Here is an 18887-nt window from a genome sequence, read left to right as displayed (position 1 = left end):
GATAATTTAGTGTAAAACCCCAAAAAAATGTCCTTTACAATTTAATGTTGTTTCACCCAAAATTTGCCATTTCTAACCATTGTAGCACACCATGCAGCATGGCATGTTGGCCCACTACTTTGGTTCCATTTAGCCTTATTGGTGTCTTTCATATGTGGAGTTGGAATACTTTTGCAATTTGATATGCCTTTGCTTTCTCCTTCAATAAGCTTCTACTCAATGTGTATCGAAAAAACCAATCAAACATTTCAATGAGGTAATTTGTTCGTGTCACCCCTCCACCATGATGAGTGTTCTTGAAATAAATTCCCTTTGCCTTATAATGTGACTTCTACTTCCCTTGGGTGCTCCACATGTCGAGAGAACCATACTTTTCCAAGTAATATGATCTATGAGCATAAACAATATGCTGGAAATAAGCAATTTCATGAGTGATTATAAATACATATAGATTGTAACAACTTGATAATAACAAAAAAGTATCGTATAATGGGTGATTGATGTTTCCCCCGATTGCAATGACCAATTGAGTAAACTTGATGATTGTTGTCTTGAATATGCTTCGTTGTTCAACATTGATAGTTCTCAACAGCATGATCGACACCATCTTGTCAAAACAAGCCCAAACCTTTGCCCGCTTATTACGAAGACTTACATCCTGGTCACAATCAGTAGTACACTTGCATAACTCTTTCCACAAATCCCATCTTACTTTGGAGTTTTTCCCCAACATGTTGTGCAAAAAATGCTTAGCCTTTGCTCCACTCATTGATACTTGTTGTGCAACAATGTGATTATCTCTAGACACCTTTGCATCTTTCACTATTTTGGTGTTGCCTCCATGCACCCCTATACAGAGTTGAGTAGATCCTCCACTACTTTGAAAATGGCTTCCATGGATCAAGCAGCTAGCTTCATAGTGAATGCAAAGTCAATGTGCAATTTGAGAAACTTATCAAATATTCTCATCATGGCATGTAATGTGCAGAAGTGAATTTTTTCACAAGGGAATGAAATAATGGGATTCCATGTAGGATCCTTTGCATCCCTGTCTAGCAGTAAAATCCTATTAGGGAGTTTGAGAAAATACCAATTCCCATTTTGCAAGATTAAAAAATGGGAGACATGGTAAACGATTTTAAGATTTTGTCAAAACTCCCTCATGTAACATATCCTTGGGAAGCTCTTAGAGGATAGGTTCTAAATCCACATTCTCCGACAACTTTTGAATTGTTATGCTCAAGATACACCAAAAATTAGATTCAGAAAAAAATTCCCAAAGTAATGGTATTTTCCCAAAATCCCTGATTTGGTCTTCGATGCTTCCAAGTTGGATGACATGAATCCATCAATCCATCACAACTCATCTTCCTTCTTGCACTTTTTCTTTGATTTCTTCATGCATAGAGGGCAAGGAAGTAAAGAGGTAGCACTTGTGTTAAAACCAAGCATACATTTGATTGTTTTCAAATATCCTTCTAAATGCCAATCCACTACAAAGGCACCCACACCTAGAACTTCAAGTTGTTCACCATTTATTTGTTACTTAATGACCTCAACAATCCAAGGACATCTTTGAAGCATCATATCTAGAATTTCATGGTTCTCCTTTAGTACCTCAAAAGCTCCTAACCCACCAATTGTCTTTTTTACTGAAAGAAAGAACCTTGTCCTTGTTGTCCTTTGCATGTGCCATTGCCTCATTCATGAGTGTAAGTCCCATTCTTTCCAATCTGCACCCTTTGACAATTTGACACTCATCTAGCTTCAATATAAAAGAGAACACTCTCATAGACCCTACAATCATAAAGCAACACGTGATAAGATATATATGCTATTTGATTTTTCACCATTTAGAAGAAATTTTAACTCATACTAACCTTCATGAGAGACTTTATAAAATTTGATCATTGCTTGTTGAAGTCTCTTTAAATCCACGAAAATTTTGTTGAGAAGGCATCGCAATATACTTTGATATCAACATTTGATTTGTCCTTCAATACTTTTATACCCTCCACATGGAAATACTCACTATGACAAGTGATCTTACATGTGCATTGTTTGTCTTCTTTGCCAATGCAACTTTGTATATGGAGGTGGAATTAAGTGGCTTTTGATCCCTCGTTTGTGAAGAGCCTCCTTTGTGATGGCATGGATGGACTCATAGCCTTTGCGGCTGATACATGCTTTGTCACAAGCACTTTGAATATCATTTACACTCAAAATTCCCTCAATGTCCTTCATGATATCTTTCTTTAAAACATCACAAAAACCCTTGTAATTGGAGTCACGAACAATAGCCAACATGTCTTGCTTCCTAATGCAATCTTTCAAAAGACTCTGGGTATGTGTTTGTGAATTCCCCCGATGCATCAATCAAAAAGTTCCTAAAATATAAACATTGTAGTTGTAGAACTCTTATTATAATTATTCAACACTCAATTATTTTTAATCACCTTGTTGCCATGATTCGCCTTTTCCTAGCACCACCTCCTATTGTAAGCCTATCAATTTCTGATAGCTCTTTTTGGTGTTCCCTTGTACAACTGGGGTTTTCTTCAAATGATCTAATTTGAGTCTAATCTTATTTAATTCTTTATCTTTTTCCTTGATTTGTATCTCCTAGTCTTTATTCTTATTCTCTAAATTTTGCACTTGTTTTGTCAAATCTTCAATGTTTGACTGAAGATGCAAATTTGATGTGTATGTATTTTGCATAAAAGCTTGCCAATGACTGTTAGATGTTTACAATATCCAAGAAGCCCATTTTTCTCATCACCAATATGACATACTAAACTAGTCAGATCACTGAATGGTGGGTTATCTAAGGTTAATAGGTCACGTGGATAGAGCGCACCATCAACCCATAAGTCTACATGTTTCTTTCCCAGAAGCCTAAGTAAAGAAGTGGATGCATTATCCAATGGTTGTCTTACATAAGGACATTTCATTGATGCATATTCCTCTTCTATACGAATATGAAGATATATCTTACATTTTCTTGTGTTAGTAATATCTTCTAAAGGAGGCATGGTTTAGACTAAGGTCAACAGTGAAAGAAGGATTAGAGGATGATTAAAGAGAAATGAGATAGTTATTGTTGAAAATGACCTTCAAAAGGTACTTCAAAGGGTAACATATGATTGAGGGACTCTTTTTTTATTTAAAAATGTTAAAATTTAAAATTTTCAAAAAAAACATTATCTTAGGGTCCCTTATACCCGCATTTTTCATATTTGGGAAAGCGAGAGGTGTGCGATCACATATAAATGCATGAGATATGATGGAAAAGGTATGGGGCTTGAAGAGGTAGTAATTAACTAAAAGTGACCTTGAGAGGGTACTTTTGGAGGTTACATATGATTGAGGGACCCTTTTGATTCATAAATGTTAAAATTTAAAAATTTAAAAAAACCCTATTTTTAGGGTCCCTTTTATCCGTGTTTTTCAAATTTGGGAAAGAGAGGTGTGGGACAACATAAAAAAGGTAAGTGGTCCAAGGAATCTCACACATAAAAAATTCAAAAATGAGAATGAACTCTAGAAATAGTGGTTACATTTTTTTTAAATGAGTGGACCCTAGAGTAACAATAGGAGAGGATCTAGGAGCTACTAGTCTAAAAAAGGACCCAAAAGTAGGGTATTCATTAGCTTGTCCCCTGCTATGGAGCTAAGTTTAGCAGTCTAAACCCAAAAAATTACCAACTTAAGCTAATCTTTACAGGGCCCTTTTTGTAGTCCATATTTCCCCTAATGTAGTGAGGGTGGATACCCCCACTAAGGGTGACATCGCCCTTAGTGGGGTGTCCACCCCACAAAGGGCCACCGCCTTCTCTCTCTCTCTCTCTCTCTCTCTCTCTCTCTCTCTCTCTCTCTCTCTCTCTCTCGTAACCCCATGCCTTGCCCATGCCTCCCCCTCTCTCACCCTCTCTCTCTCTCTCTCTCTCTCTCTCTCTCTCTCATGCTATTAATCCAATTCTAGGATTAACAAGAGCTACCGCCATTATCTTACATCAAGGAGTCACGATAGATACACCATTATGAGAAAATTAAAGATTGACAAGCGATAGATTTACTTACAGTTTTGTCTATACGAGGACAATTTTATGTCAACTGAATTCTCAAGCACAAGCTCATTATACATATATATATATATATATATGCTGCACTGGGACTTCCTTGATGGTTTTCCTTCCAGTCTCTATCTTGAAGTCTTTTACTCTTCTTTTCCATGACGCCCTAAATGTATTCTTGTTGCTTGTCTTTATTTTCTTCCTTGACTACAAAAGGACCCATGTGCCCTTGGTGATTAGCACTTCACTCCAGTGATTTTGCGCATTGAGAGAGTTGGATACAAGTATAGTAAACACTGATGATCTTGGTCTCCTTGCCCTAGGAATTGAATCATCTATGATGGCATTAGTGGGGCAAAATTGGGATGATATAAAATAAGATTTGCTACCCATCTTTTCAAGAAGAAATGGAGTACAAAAGCCTGAAGCTTCAAAAAGTGAAGTGTAGCATAAGGTAGAGGAAATGAAAAGAGCGTGAGATATTGTTTAAGGCAAAGAGGAAGTTTGAGAGGGGAAAAATTTTCCCTCCCTTACAAAAAGTTGTATTTAATACATGGATTTGAATAGAAGTTTCGCTCCCTACACAAAAGTGTAGGTGTGTTTAATGCATTCGGTTGTGAAAAGTGACTATCAAGTGTCAGTAGAGTACATTTTGACGTGAGAAAGAAAAGTTTTTGGATTTAGAAAAAAGAAATAACTTATTTTTCAACGTAACGTTGCCTTCTTCCTCATTGGATGCGCTCCTTTTTCTCTCTCTGCTTAAAAGGCCCTATGAATGACCTCCAAAATGTCCTAATGTTACTCCCCAAGTCACACGTGAAAAAAAAATCAAATTTAATATCCCGTGGAGTCCGGTTCATGACGTGAAACATTTAATGTTTCACGGGGTGAAAACCTAAGGTTTCATGACGTTTTAAAAAAAATGAATATAATATTTTTTGGAGTTCACTTCACAGCATGAAAAATTTAACATTTCATGGAGTGAAAACCTAAGGTTTCACGACGTTTTAAAAAAAATTGAATTTAATATTGGAGTCAAAAAGTGTGCAAGTACAGGAAGAAGTTGGATTGTAAGACTTGGTGGTGTATCATGATATGTCTCATGTTTCTGCGAGCCTGTATGCAATGTCATGTGATCTGGAGTTGGATGATGAAGAAGTTGTTGGTAGCACGGTGCTTGAGTGTGTGAAGAAAATGAAGGCTTGGTTGAGGGTGATGCTAATCAACTACTAGTAGATGTGGGAGATGATGCATGTGTCAATATGGAGTCATGTCAAGAGATCTTGGACAAGGTTGAGTATGCTTTGCAAGGTGTGGAGAGCCCTGAAGAGATGCCTAAGGTCTTGAAGTTGAAGATATAGGAAAGCATCAGTGAGGAGACAGAAGTGCCTGAAGTTGTTGTTGAAAGTGATGTGATGCTAGAGATGCTATGGATTGTACAAGTGAAACGTTTGCAAGTGTGCCTCATGGTGGGTTGCCAGGTGTTGTTGTAACAGAAAGAATAAAGGAATTGTTTTTGTTTGATAATGGTAATGCATACAGTGGTGGTGTGGTGGTGTGAGCGCTTATGAGAATTTACAGGTACAAAAAGAGAAAGTGATTTGCCATGATCAAGAGGAAGATTTGGGTGTTTTTTGTTGAGATGTCAAGCTCAACATGAGCTGACACTCATGAGGTGCTTGCATGACCATTCGACATTTATATCACTGGTAGGTTTGATAGCTGGCACCGACATATCTTCACCAAAGATTCTACAGCTGGACTACATCGACTAGTCCACATCTACTCACTCCTCTTAGCATATTCACATTATGGACCGCTTGTATATACTCTGTTATGTGTGTTAGAGACTTTATCTTCTTGGTAGACCTCTTTTGTTGTGTGAAGAAGAAGAAGAATTTTCAGCCTCTCACCTTGTGTGTTCTCTTCTAGGGTTTGTGTGAGTGTGTGTGTGCTTACAAGAGCTCAAGCTCTCATCTCCCATGCATCTTTTCATGGTATCAGAGCCTAGTTCATGCTAAGGGTTGAGCAGCAAGTAAGAGAAGCACAAGAAGTGGTACAAGGGTAAGAGCTTCATCTACTCTTTCCCCTTTGTGTTGGCTACTACACCCTTTGTGTTCGCTACTACACCCTTGTCGAGAGCTCTTCGGGAGGCACCGGCAAACGAACTCCGATTGAGGAGCTTTCTACACGGGAGGAAAGCTACAAGGCAACTATACTATCTTATTGGATGATGTTTTTTGGGCCAAAAACACGTTTCGGGCACATCTCGACCTCCATTTTTTAGTTTGCAATGTTCACAAGAACTGGGAAGTTTTGATTCTCTACAAAACTGTTTTTAGAACTGCAAGAAGGGCAATTGGTTGTGCAGACACTTTGTGCGTGCTGCAAAGAGGTCTCAAAGTTGCCATTAGTTGTATGTATACAAAGTAAGGTCACTGGTTGTGACAGTTTGGGTGCAGTATAGTACCGCCCTTATAGAGAATATAACAGTTTGTGCAAGAGTGTTGTTGTTGGTAAATTTGTGTTGCAGAAAAGATGTCGAATTATGGAATAAACTAGATTATTGTAGAGAAGCTTTGACTGTTGTAGAGAAGCTTGACAAGAACAACTTCCATGCTTGGAGGTTTAGATTGACCAATTTCCTTGTGGGAAAAGGTTACTAGGACTACATTGAAGTTGAACATGAGGAGGCACCAGAGATACTGGAGAATAATCGAACTGCTCTACAGATACAAAGAGTTCAAGGATTGGAATCAAGGAGCAAGGAAAGTCATGTATTGGATTTCTATCAGCATACAAGACACTATGATTGGGCATATACACAGGATGCCAAGTCACCTAAGGAGGCTTGGGACACCTTGGTGAAGCTGTATGAAACCAACACCAAGGCACAAAAACTTTAGTTGAATAATTAGCTTCATACTATGGAGAAGAAGATAATGGAGAAGAAGAATATGTTCATGAGTGAATGATTATGCTTTGAAGATCAAGGGCATTGTGGAATCCCTTGCATTAATTGGTGTTTTTGTGGATGATGATGATAAGGTGGAAGTGTGTCTGTGTGGTCTCAGGCCACAATACAAGGTGTTTAAGATGTCTATTCAGACTCAGGAGAACATTCCCAACTTCACAGATTTGGTGTCAATGTTGATCATTGAAGAGAAAAACTTGGGTGAAGATTAATAGTCTTCTCACAAAACAAAAACAGTTCAGAGCAGCAAGCCTTCTACACAAGTTCAGGTAGTAGAGGGCAAGGTAAAGGTTGTGGACATGGCCAAGGTGGTGGCCGAACAAGTAATCAGAATTATGGTCAGTGGCAACAAAATAGTCCCAGTATTCACAACAACAACATACAAGTGGAAGAGGCCAGTTTAGAGGTAGGGGGAGACAACGAGGTCGTGGTAATTGGGACAAAGGTAGCATAATGATACACGAGGCTGTTTTTACTATGGTAAGCATGGGCATGTGCTGAGATAGATTGCTATAAGAAGCAGAGTGACATGTGAAATGGAAAAGTGCAGCAAAACAACTATGCATCCTCTAGAAGAAATAATGAGGATAATGAGAGGTTGTTTGTTATGCAACATGTGGTTAATGATGTGTCTGGAAATGATGTAGCAGCATGTAAGGATGATGTATGGTATGTTGATTCAGGTGCTTCGAACCACATGACAAGTCATGGTGAGTGGTGGTTCAAGAAAAAAAAGAGTCTTGAAAGACTAGGTTTTATTGAAATAGGGGATGACATTGCTCATCTGATTGCCCATGTTGGAGATGTGCCATTGTCTATGCAGGATGGTAAAGTGAAGTACCTTGTAGATGTACTTCATGTTCTGAACATTGCAACAAAGAATCTGGTTTCTATTGGCCAGATGATTGAGAAGGGTTTGCAGGTTTAGTTTAACCTTGATGGTGGCTGTTATATAGAAGACTTCAAAGATAAGTGTAGGTTGGTTGCAAAAGGTAATAGAGTGGGTCGAATGTTTACATTGAATGTGAATATGCCTAAAGTAAGTGCTACAATAATGTTTGAAAATGGTTTAGGAGTTGTTGCAAATATATACATTTTGCATAAGAGAATTGGGCATGTCAATATGCAAAGAATGAAGTCTATGCAGAGACTAAAGAAATTGTGGCAAGGCTGCCTAAGTTTAAAATTGAAGGTATGCAGAAAGTTTGTGAAGCATGTCAATTTAGAAAGCAAACAAAACATGTATTTTCACATGATAGAAATGTGAGTAAGAATGTGCTAGATGTTGTGCATTCAGATGTATGGGGTCCTACGAAGACTATGTCTATGGGTGGTGTGGAGGGAAAAAAATAAGATGGGAATGCCTCTATAGCGTTTCTCCCACCCAGCTCGGAATATACAAAACACAAAAACGGGGGCACCACCAGCTATGGCTGGACACTTTTTCAGAAACTCTTACTCACCCTTACCCTATGGCAACGGCCAGGTCATCGAGGTCGGAGCTCCACTGCTCAATGCATCCTCTCCTGCAGCCTAAAACCATAGACAACAAGGCACACAATTCCCAACACCACACGTTTCAAACTTACTCTTCACCCCTCCCAAAACCACCCATACACTTCTCATCACAAACAAAAGCCCACAACTGATTCACTCTCTTCATTCCTTTCACATACACAAAGCAAGGTTCTCACAAGACCATACAAATTTTCAAAGCTTATCCAGAGCTTTCATGGAGAACACAAGAGAACATGGAGATCCTTCTCTCACATACTAAAACATTGAAGCATGCACCCACCATGCTTACTTATACACACACTACTACCTATAGTTGTACAGCTCAAGAGGTTTTTCTACAAAACCATCAACAAGGCATCCACCCAACTAGCTGTGCAAACTCACTCAAAAGCAGCTCTCCTTCTTTATGCCTGCAGCAAGCCCTTGGAGTAGAGCAACCCAGTCGCCTCACCAGCCACCGGCTCTCTTCTGTTCTCTGCACATGCTTCTCGGCTGTCAGTCCCAGCTCTCCCATGCTAAACAGAGAAGCTTCTCTTGGTACAAAGCGGCATCCTTTTAACGACCCCACTCGCCACGTCTCTACTGTATCAATGGCGGCAGCTCGCCGAAGAAGCCCTCCTGGCTCTCTACAAGGCGGCTCCAAGCACCCGCTACTCTCTATGTCCAGGGCTTTTTCCACGCCAACCTGTAACGCCAGCAGCTGCGCCCTGAACTTCACAAGGGAGGCCCCGAGTAGCTCTGCTTCTCGTACCCTTGGCGTGCACCCTTTGCCACAGCGCCTTGCGCCTGCTGCCTCAATGAGACCCCTAAAAACAAGACGGTCTTTACTCCTTTTGTTTGCAGCTGCGCCTGAAGGCCCAAAACAAACCAGGCGGCCTTCAGCCCTCACTTTTTTCACGTCCCCAAGCGGCCACCTTTTCTGCTTCAGTCAACGCCAGCAGCAGCCCTCTCTTTTGCGCCTGTCAGCAGAAAACACCCACGGCCACTTCATCTCCTCGCCGTTTGCTTTGCTCCCTCACACAAGAAAAACCCAACAGTCTCTTAGCTCTGCACTCTCCCCTCTCCTCTGCGCCAGCCTCTACACTCCGGTATCGTTGCCAACAACTGCACCAACAGCACACACCTCTGAGGCGGCACCCCAGCAACTCCCCTGGCGACTGTCCCTATGGTCGCTAATCACCGCGGCTCCCTCCAGCTTGTACAGACAGTCCGTCTTTCTGCAGAGCCACCCCCGCTTCTGTGCCAGCTCTCCTTTTTTCACACACGCCACCAGCCCTCTCTGCCGTCTTCTAGACGTTGAGGTGGCGGCTCCTAAAGGCTTCCAAGTGGCCATTGGTTTTATTGGCCACTTGGATTACATTTTAATTGATTTTTGTTTGAGTATTAAAAGGATGGTTAGCCATGCTACCCTTCTTTCCTTTTCCTTGCACTTCGGGTTATCACACCCAGCCATAACCTTTCCAAAACCAGAGCCGTCCACTGCCTCGTCACCAGCATCATCATACCAAGACAGCCATTCCAAACCTGAAAGATTCTCAATCTCAAGCATAAAAGCAATTATATTTTGCTGGCATCACCTGAGGGATTTCAATATTTACAGTCTAAATTGAGCTCTCTCTCCACCTAAACCAGCATATCTACATTATTTTCACCAGAAGCTCAGCAAAACCCATCATTGATATCCTCATGCTCGTCCACCTCTTATTTACACACATCCCAGACACCTTCTTGACGGCTAAAAAACTCATACAAATAAAAACTCCAAGTCATTTCGTCTGTACACTTGCCAGGGCATTCAGGGCAAAATTTATTGCAAACCATCCACACCATATGTACACGGACTCAAAACAGCTTTACAGAAAAAAACCTGACATACTTTGCCCAACCCCCAGCCTGCTGAATCATTCATGATCAGCAGCAAAAAGCATTTCCAGACTTAAATCCATATCCAAAAACTGCCCTTCATCTGGAATCACATCTTCAGACACTGCATCCTGCACAATTACCATCAGACGTGCATAATACTTCTTCAGCCTGTATCCATTTACCCTGGAAGCATGTAAAGTCCCATCTAAATCTGCCAATTGATAAGTGCCATTTGTAAATCCTTGCATCACCAAGAAAGGTCCTTCCCACTTAATTTGAAACTTTTTATGAAAGGCATTATCCAGTCTGCTATTATAGCGTAACACCAGATCATTTTTCATAATTCCTTTGCTTTTAATCTTCTTGTTGAACTTCTCCAGCGTCCTTGCCTGCATATCTTCATAATGCTTCAAAGCATTATCTCTGTTCAGCTGTGCTTCTTGTAAATATAACAGCCGCTCTTTGAAGACATCTTCAGGTTTTTCCAAAAGCTTTCCCAACATTTTAATAGCTGGTATCTCCACCTCAATAGGCAATAAGGCTTCCTTCCCAAAAACAAGATAAAATGGAGTGAAACCCGTACCAGTTTTAATGGCTGTTCGGTATGCCCACAAGGCAGCAGGCAACTCCAGATCCCAATTCTTCCCTTGTTGCTCTGTCACTTTAGATAAAATCTTGATCAATTCACCATTGAACCGCTCATTCAGGCCATTACACTGTGGATAGTAAGGTGTAGTAAAGCTGCGACTGATCTTCATTTTTGTACACAAATAATCCATAAGCTCTGCTCTGAATCCTGGACCCTGATCAGAAAGCAATTCCAATGGCACACCAAATTTACAGCAAATATCCTGATATACAAATTTTGCTACCTCCTTAGCTGTAATTTGTTTCACTGCCTTTGCTTCCGCCCATCTAGAAAGGTAATCAACTGCAGTTAAGATATAACACTTCCCTCGGCTGGTAATAGGTAATGGTCCCACAGCATCAATTCCCCATTTTTCAAAAACATCATAAGCAAGAATTGTCTTCCTCATCTCAGGCTTTAATATCCGTTTACTGTGAGCTTGGCATTGTTTGCATGACCTGCACCAATGATTGATATCCTTATGCACACTTGGCCACACATAACCTTCCTGTAACACCTTATGCAAGGTAATCTTTGATGCAAAATGTCCACCGCATGCTCCTTCATGGTTTTCCTTGAGGATTTTGTAGATTTCTTCTTTCCAAGGTACCCTTCGCATTATCAAATCAATTCCTTTCAAATACAAAGCATCACCAATCATCACATACCTTGTAGCTTTCCTGATGAAACCATATTTTTTTGATTTGTCAATACCATTGGGAATCATCCCGGTTAACAAAAACTCTTCCACATCCTGTAAATTCTCCCTGCCACAATAAAATGATGCATGAGCTTTAAGAACAAATACTTCACCAATCATTCCCTGGGCTGCTTCATGAGCCTCCTCATTATGGCCTCGACCCACATGCTTTAGACTCCAAGCTTCAAATTCCTTCAGCAGACCCTTAATCTTGAATCCTGTGTACACCATGCTTCAAGCATATTTGCAATCCAACTTCCAGAGTCAGATACTCCGCTTCATTGTTGCTATGTGCATCCACTTTAACACCCTTTTTAAAAACAAGGCAACCCTGTGGATCATAAAGCACCAAACCTCCTGAGGCTGCATCATGGCTTTTCCTGTAAGAACCATCAAAATATAATAAGTGTGCATTCACCAACTCAGCCGCATCCTCAACTGGCTTCTTGATGGTTTCCTCCTTTATAAGAAGAGGACTCTCCTTATATGTCAGTAGATCCGCTAAGGTAGCCCTGGTACTCTCTTCCACCAGGAATGAAAAAGTAAATTCCTGCAGCTCAATCACCCACTTCATCATAGCCTTAGATAAATTTGTACCATTTATCAACTGAGGCAAAAAAGTGTAGCTTGTCAAAAACACAAAGGGGCGAGGCAATAAGTAATGGCGGAACCGCCTACATGCATATAGTACACTGACCATAACAAGTTCCACTTCTGATAGCAACCTCTCTCTGGCAAGTTTTACTCTGCTAGCACAGTAGACTGGTTGCATATAATGTGATTCTTTCCCCTTTTGTAACAGCATAGCTCCAATAGCATCTTCACCTACTGAAAGGTTGACATAAAATACCTGTTCCCAATTAGGTGCCTGCATTGTAGGAATAGCTCCCAACACCTCTTTCACTTTCTGGAAAGCCACTTCACACTCCTCCGTCCAATGCAAAGGATCATGCTGTGCTGCTTGCTGCAAAGGATATAACAACTGTGAAGATAGAGAAATGAATCGAGCCATATACTTCACCTTTTGCACAAAAGTAGCCAGTTGCCTTGTATTCTTTGGTGTAGGAAGAAGAAGAAGAGACTTGACTTTATCAGGATCTGGATCAATACCATTCTCTGATATAATATGGCCCAAAAGCTTCACCCTCGGTTGAGCTAAAAAGCACTTTTTTGGATTTAATTGACCACCACACTCATCATAACGCTGAAAAACTGTAGCCAGCTTATCACAATGTTCTTGCCTGGAGCTGTATATACAAAAATCATCAATAAAATCCTTCACAAACTTGTTCAAAAAAGGAGATAATACCCAATTTGCCCTTCTTTGGTAGTAGGCTGGTCCATTCATCAATCCAAAAGGAAGAACTTTGTAGCAAAAACATCCCCACGGTGTAATGAAAGTCGTCTTGCGCTGATCTTCTTCTGCAATCTTTAACTGGAAATAACCTGAATACCCATCACAAACACTATACCTTTCATAACCAGCTACAGTATCCAAGATCTCATCTAAAAAAGGTAGGGGGTAAGAATCCTTCTTCGTAGCAGCATTCAAAGGCTTGAAATCCACACATATACGCCACCTGCCATCCTTCTTTGGACTCACCACCGTAGGACTTACCCACTCAGCTGTATCCACTGGTGTAATGAAACCTGCACTCAACAGCTTATCAACTTCCTCTCTCAGGGCCTGCATTTGTTCTCGTCCCATCCTGCGAAGCTTCTGCCTAACTGTTTTTACACCCTCCTTCAATTCAATCCTCAGGTCTGGCCCTTTAAATCCTCGAATCTCTCTATAAGAAGTGATGAATAATTCTGGAAAATGAGAAAGCATATTAACATATCTAACCTTTTCTCCACTCGAGAGATCCGGACTCAGCATTCCTTCAATCAGCTCCTGCTTCTTCTTCACTTCTATCTTTGGCTGCAGTAGTTCCTTGATCACTTCATATGATCCCATAGTATCCTCTCCCTCAGCACCCACTTCATGCACTGCTTTATCTTCATTACTTTGTTGCTCTGATAAAAGAAAAGCCACATCTGCCCCTTCTCCACTAGAAGCAGTGGTCGATGAATCCGTCTCTGATTCAGAAGTGGTGGGGGTAGTTTCTTCTTCACTTGAATCCTGTGGCCTCTCCCACACATCATTTAAAGATCTCCTACTATGCATCTCAAAAGATTTTTTATTACCCTGCTTATTATGCAAAGAAATGGTCCCATACCTCCAGTCCTGTACTGCACCCACCACCCGCAACCAGGGTCGTCCAAGAATGATTGGAAAAGCACCCAGACCCGCATGCATCACATGGAAATCTACAGTAGCTTTGACATTAAAAGCTTCAATTTCCAATTCCTTTATCATACCAAGACATTTTACCTTTTGATGATTAGCCATCCTGATTCGAAACCCAGAAACCCCAGACACCCTCAAGCCTGACTGCTCCACACATGACTGGGTAATCACACAGATTTGAGCCCCTCCATCTATATAGGCCTCACCAAGGTTTCTACCCTTACTCCACACCTCCACAATAGGGCAAATATCTGGAAGCTCCTCTAAAGATAGTACCTTGACTGACCTCTTCTCTGACTCCTTTTCCATTGGATTCACCAGTCTCTTCCATTGTCTTCTCAATTTTGGCACCATCTCCACCAACTGCCCAAAGGTGATGTTTGCCTTCCTGTTCACCAAATCAGATTTCAAGTCATAGCTGGTTTGCCCATCCCCCAGTGGAAAGTCTGACACCTGGAACTTTCTACGAGGCTTCCGTTTCCTTTTGGCTTTCACATCTTCTCCTTCCTGTTGCTTCCCCTTCTTACGGCTGGGTCCAGCCACCCCTTTTCCTTCTCTTTCATCTGTGGTGCGCTTGCCAACAGGCATCACATCCCCTTCTTCTCTCACCTGAACATTCTCCAGTGTGACAACATTCATAACCTTTGCCTTCCCCTTCTCCTCAGCTGTGATTCCACTGGGGCCTGCTTGATCCCTGATATCAATACTGTAAGATTCTCCCCCAGCCTTCGAGGTATACAGGAGTAAGAATCTCCCTTTTTGATCTTATAATTATTCCCTCTCTAAAATAAAAGAAAGATTCTGTTTAAAAAAGGAAGAACCTTTTTCCTGAATACTTCTCAAGAGTCCCACCTGTTTTAAGGATTCAGAACAACGAGTTCAGAAGTGAGAATCGATGTTTTGGATATCAAGGTTTTGGTCTCGAGTACGACCCAAAAGAAGTTCTTTATCTCTTGGGAAGTATAAGAAGTTATCTCCCAGATATTGTGGACCAAAGAAAGTAGGTGATTTAACTTACGAACTTCTTTTATCTCCTCATCTCAAAGTTCTTAATGCCTTCTATAGAAAATTGTGCCAAACCCAAATCATGGAAAGACGGTAAAACTTCAGTGGCAAGCTACCGTTGGCTTCTAAGTTACGCTAGCTCCTTCCTTTATATAAGTCGTAACTTTTACTTGTCGCTCACAGTAATCTTACTCCCATCGATCTCCTTTCTTCCTAATCTCCTTCATGGCTTGGCAACAAGAATTAGTTTTATCCATAATGATTCCTCACCTTCAAGACGCAAGTGAGTCTGTGAAGAAGGATTTTATAGAACAGTATGAGCGCTCACTTTTCCCTCACTTGGGAACTTCTGTAGCGCAGACAAAATGGCGGACCTATCAAGACATAACTAGGGTAACACCCTGGGGTCAGCAGCACTTTCGTAACAATGTCCGCTTGGCCATGGTTATTGAAGCTTTGGGTTTGGGTCCGCGATACTATTGCGTCATGAGATCAAGGCATCCTGGGTTTTCTGAGCGGGTCTTCTTACTAGCGTGTTTTCTTCCTCATGAGAAGATATGCCTTTACCCCATTTTTGGCTTGCCTCTCAGAGGTCCTTTTGTTAGAACACCTCATACCACTGAGATAGACGCAGCAATAACCCACAGAATCATTCCCATAGATGAGTTACCTTATACATGCGCAGCTTGTGAGTGCTGCTTTTGTGATCATATGATGGACGGGCTTATGGAAGTGTAAAGAGTTCTTCTATCTTTACTGTATAAGTTCCGAGAATGAATAAAGTTTAAATCTTGTTCTTATCTTGAATCTTGCTCTCTTTAAGACTTATCTTGGTGGTTAATCTTGATAAGTGATTATATTGCCGAGTATTATGGGCTAGGAACTATGGAAACGGCCTCTGTGTGGACAGGTGGTGAGCGTTCTAGTTGCCAATGATGCCATAGATACTCTGATGAAGGAATGATGGGAAATTATGAATCAACTGGATAAATTGGGAGATTGTGATCAGTGGTACTATGGTTTCATTAAAGGATTGTTTTAAAGTTAGCTGATGCTAAGAATAAGGCAATTTCATATTGGGTGTGTAAGTGGTGTGCCTAATTTTATGTTTGCATGAACTTCCGGCTAGGGGGCCTTGGAACTCTTTTCCTTGGTACCCGGGACAAAACCTAACCAAATTCCAAATTGGATCCCATCACTACAGTGGTTGGGCGGTTGGCTAACCCATGGGATCGGATGGGGTTAGGCTGGACTGATGGATCCGTAAATCGAGACTCAACTTTTGTTAATACGATAGATAAAGTAAATCCCGGACAGTAATTGTTCTATGGATAGGAATCAACGGCTGTGCCTCTTGAATGGGGAAAAAAGCGTTGATCCCAATGATCCAAGTGCAAGTTTCTTCCTTGACCTGATCTAGTATCTTGAAGATACAATTGGATCAGCTTGATCAGAAATGATCTTGTCTTCGTTAGAGAAAAAAATTATCCTGGTGGAATCGGCCGTGCTTTCCGGTAAGGGAAGTTTTTTCCGGGTTCGGTTTTGGAAAAACCGACGGATTAGTCTCTTGTCCGGATATCCGTGGACGAGGCCCCGAATGTGGGACCCCTGTCCCGCACGAGAAGTGCTACTTTGAGATCCCTGGTCCCACCGCGCAACGGATTCGGGGTACTAGCAGCGGAAGTAGCACTTCTTGCGCGAGACAGGGTCCCACACTCGGGGCCTCGTCCATGGATATCCGGACAAAAGACTAATCCGTCGGTTTTTCCAAAACCGAACCCGAAAAAACTTCCCTTATCCGAAAAGCACGGGCGATTCCTCCAGGATAACTTTTTACTCTAACGTAGTCAAGACCATTAATAGTGATCAAACTGATCCGACTGCACCTATAAAGATACTCGGTCAGATCAAGGAAGAAACTTGCACTTGGATCATTGGGATCAACGCTTTTTTCCCCATCAAGAGGCACAGCCGTTGATTCCTATCCATAGAACAATTACTATCCGGGACTTACTTCATCTATCGTAATAACGGAAATTGAGTCTCGATTTACGGATCCATCAGTCCAGCCTAACCCCATCCGATCCCATGGGTTAGCCAACCGCCCAACCACTGTAGTGATGGGATCCAATTTGGAATTTGGTTAGGTTTTGTCCCGGGTACCAAGGAAAAGAGTTCCAAGGCCCCCTAGCCGGAATTTCATGCAAACATAAAACTAGCCACACCACTTACACACCCAATATGAAAATTACCTTTTTCTTAGCATCAGCTAACTTTAAAACAATCCTTTAATGAAACCATAGTACCACTGATCACAATCTCCCAAATTATCCAGTTGATTCATAATTTCCCATCATTCCTTCATCAGAGTATCTATGGCATCATTGGCAACTAGAACGCTCACCACCTGTCCACACAGGGGCCGTTTCAATAGTTCCTAGCCCATAATACTCAACAATATAATCACTTATCAAGATGGACTCTCGTTGAAGATCAGCAAGATCAACCAACAGATCCATATAAAAGAGCCATGGACTCATCCGTTGAGGACCAGCAAGGTCAGTCAACCAGATCCATGCCCGGTTCCAGAAAACAACTCTTACTCCTTGTTCCAATATCTTCCTCGACGCACGCGTGGGTATCCTAGGCGACCCAGAGCCCGAGCACCGTATGGTCAGCACCCTCTAGGATCCTTCGCAGGTGACCTAGCGCTTCACTCATAGGCCGCTTCCTTGGTCCCTCATCCACCGTACCGGAAGCTCACCATTTTAATCGAACCGAGGCTGGTCAAGACCTCGGTCGACCTTGCTACGCGAGACGTCCTCCATTGACTCTCCGTCAGCAGTTGCAACTTTATCAGTTAGGTCTCCACGACCTTAATCACAAGACGGTCAAAATGCTTCCCCAGCATTCTTGACATAAAACAGCCATTTACAAACAGCATTTACAAACAGTTTACAAATACAGTTTCTATATTAACTCTCATTTTTCCACATTATCCCTCATTAATCCACATTACTTATTCCACATTCCATGTATATGTGTACTCATCCAATCACCTCCTTTTCCATCTCTTCACTTCAGATTCCTTCACATCACATATCATATATTCACATCCATATCCACATCTATACATCCACATCCACATCCACATTCACATCCATACATCCACATCTACATGCTTATCTCCATTTTCACATCCTCATTTATACATCCACATCCCATATCCACATTCATACATACACATCCATATCCACATCCACATCCACATCCACATTCACATCCATGCATCCACATCTACATGCTTACCTCCATTTTCACATCCTCATTTATACATCCACATCCCATATCCACATTCATACATACACCTCCATATCCACATCCACATGCATACATACATCCACATCCACATTCCCATTCACATATATACATCCATATCTACATGCACATTCACATCCATACATCCACATCTATATCCTCATTCACATCCATACATCCACATTCATGCATCCACATCTACATGCATACATCCATACATCCACATCCACATCCACATTTACATCCATGCATCCACATCTACATTCTCATTCACATCCATACATCCACATTCATACATCCATACATCCACATTCATACATCCACATCCACATCCACATTCACATCCATACATCCACATTCATACATCCACATCCACATCCATACATCCACATTCATACATCCACATCCACATCCACATTCACATCCATACATCCACATTCATACATCCACATCCACATCCACATGCATCTTATCATATCTTATCACTTCCCATATCTTTTATGCATACCTCTATG

The sequence above is a fragment of the Cibotium barometz genome, chromosome 39 (genome assembly GCF_041138505.1).
Source record: "Cibotium barometz isolate CiBa-2024 chromosome 39, ASM4113850v1, whole genome shotgun sequence".
NCBI lineage: Eukaryota > Viridiplantae > Streptophyta > Polypodiopsida > Cyatheales > Cibotiaceae > Cibotium > Cibotium barometz.
Note: the sequence above shows the minus strand (reverse complement) of the source record.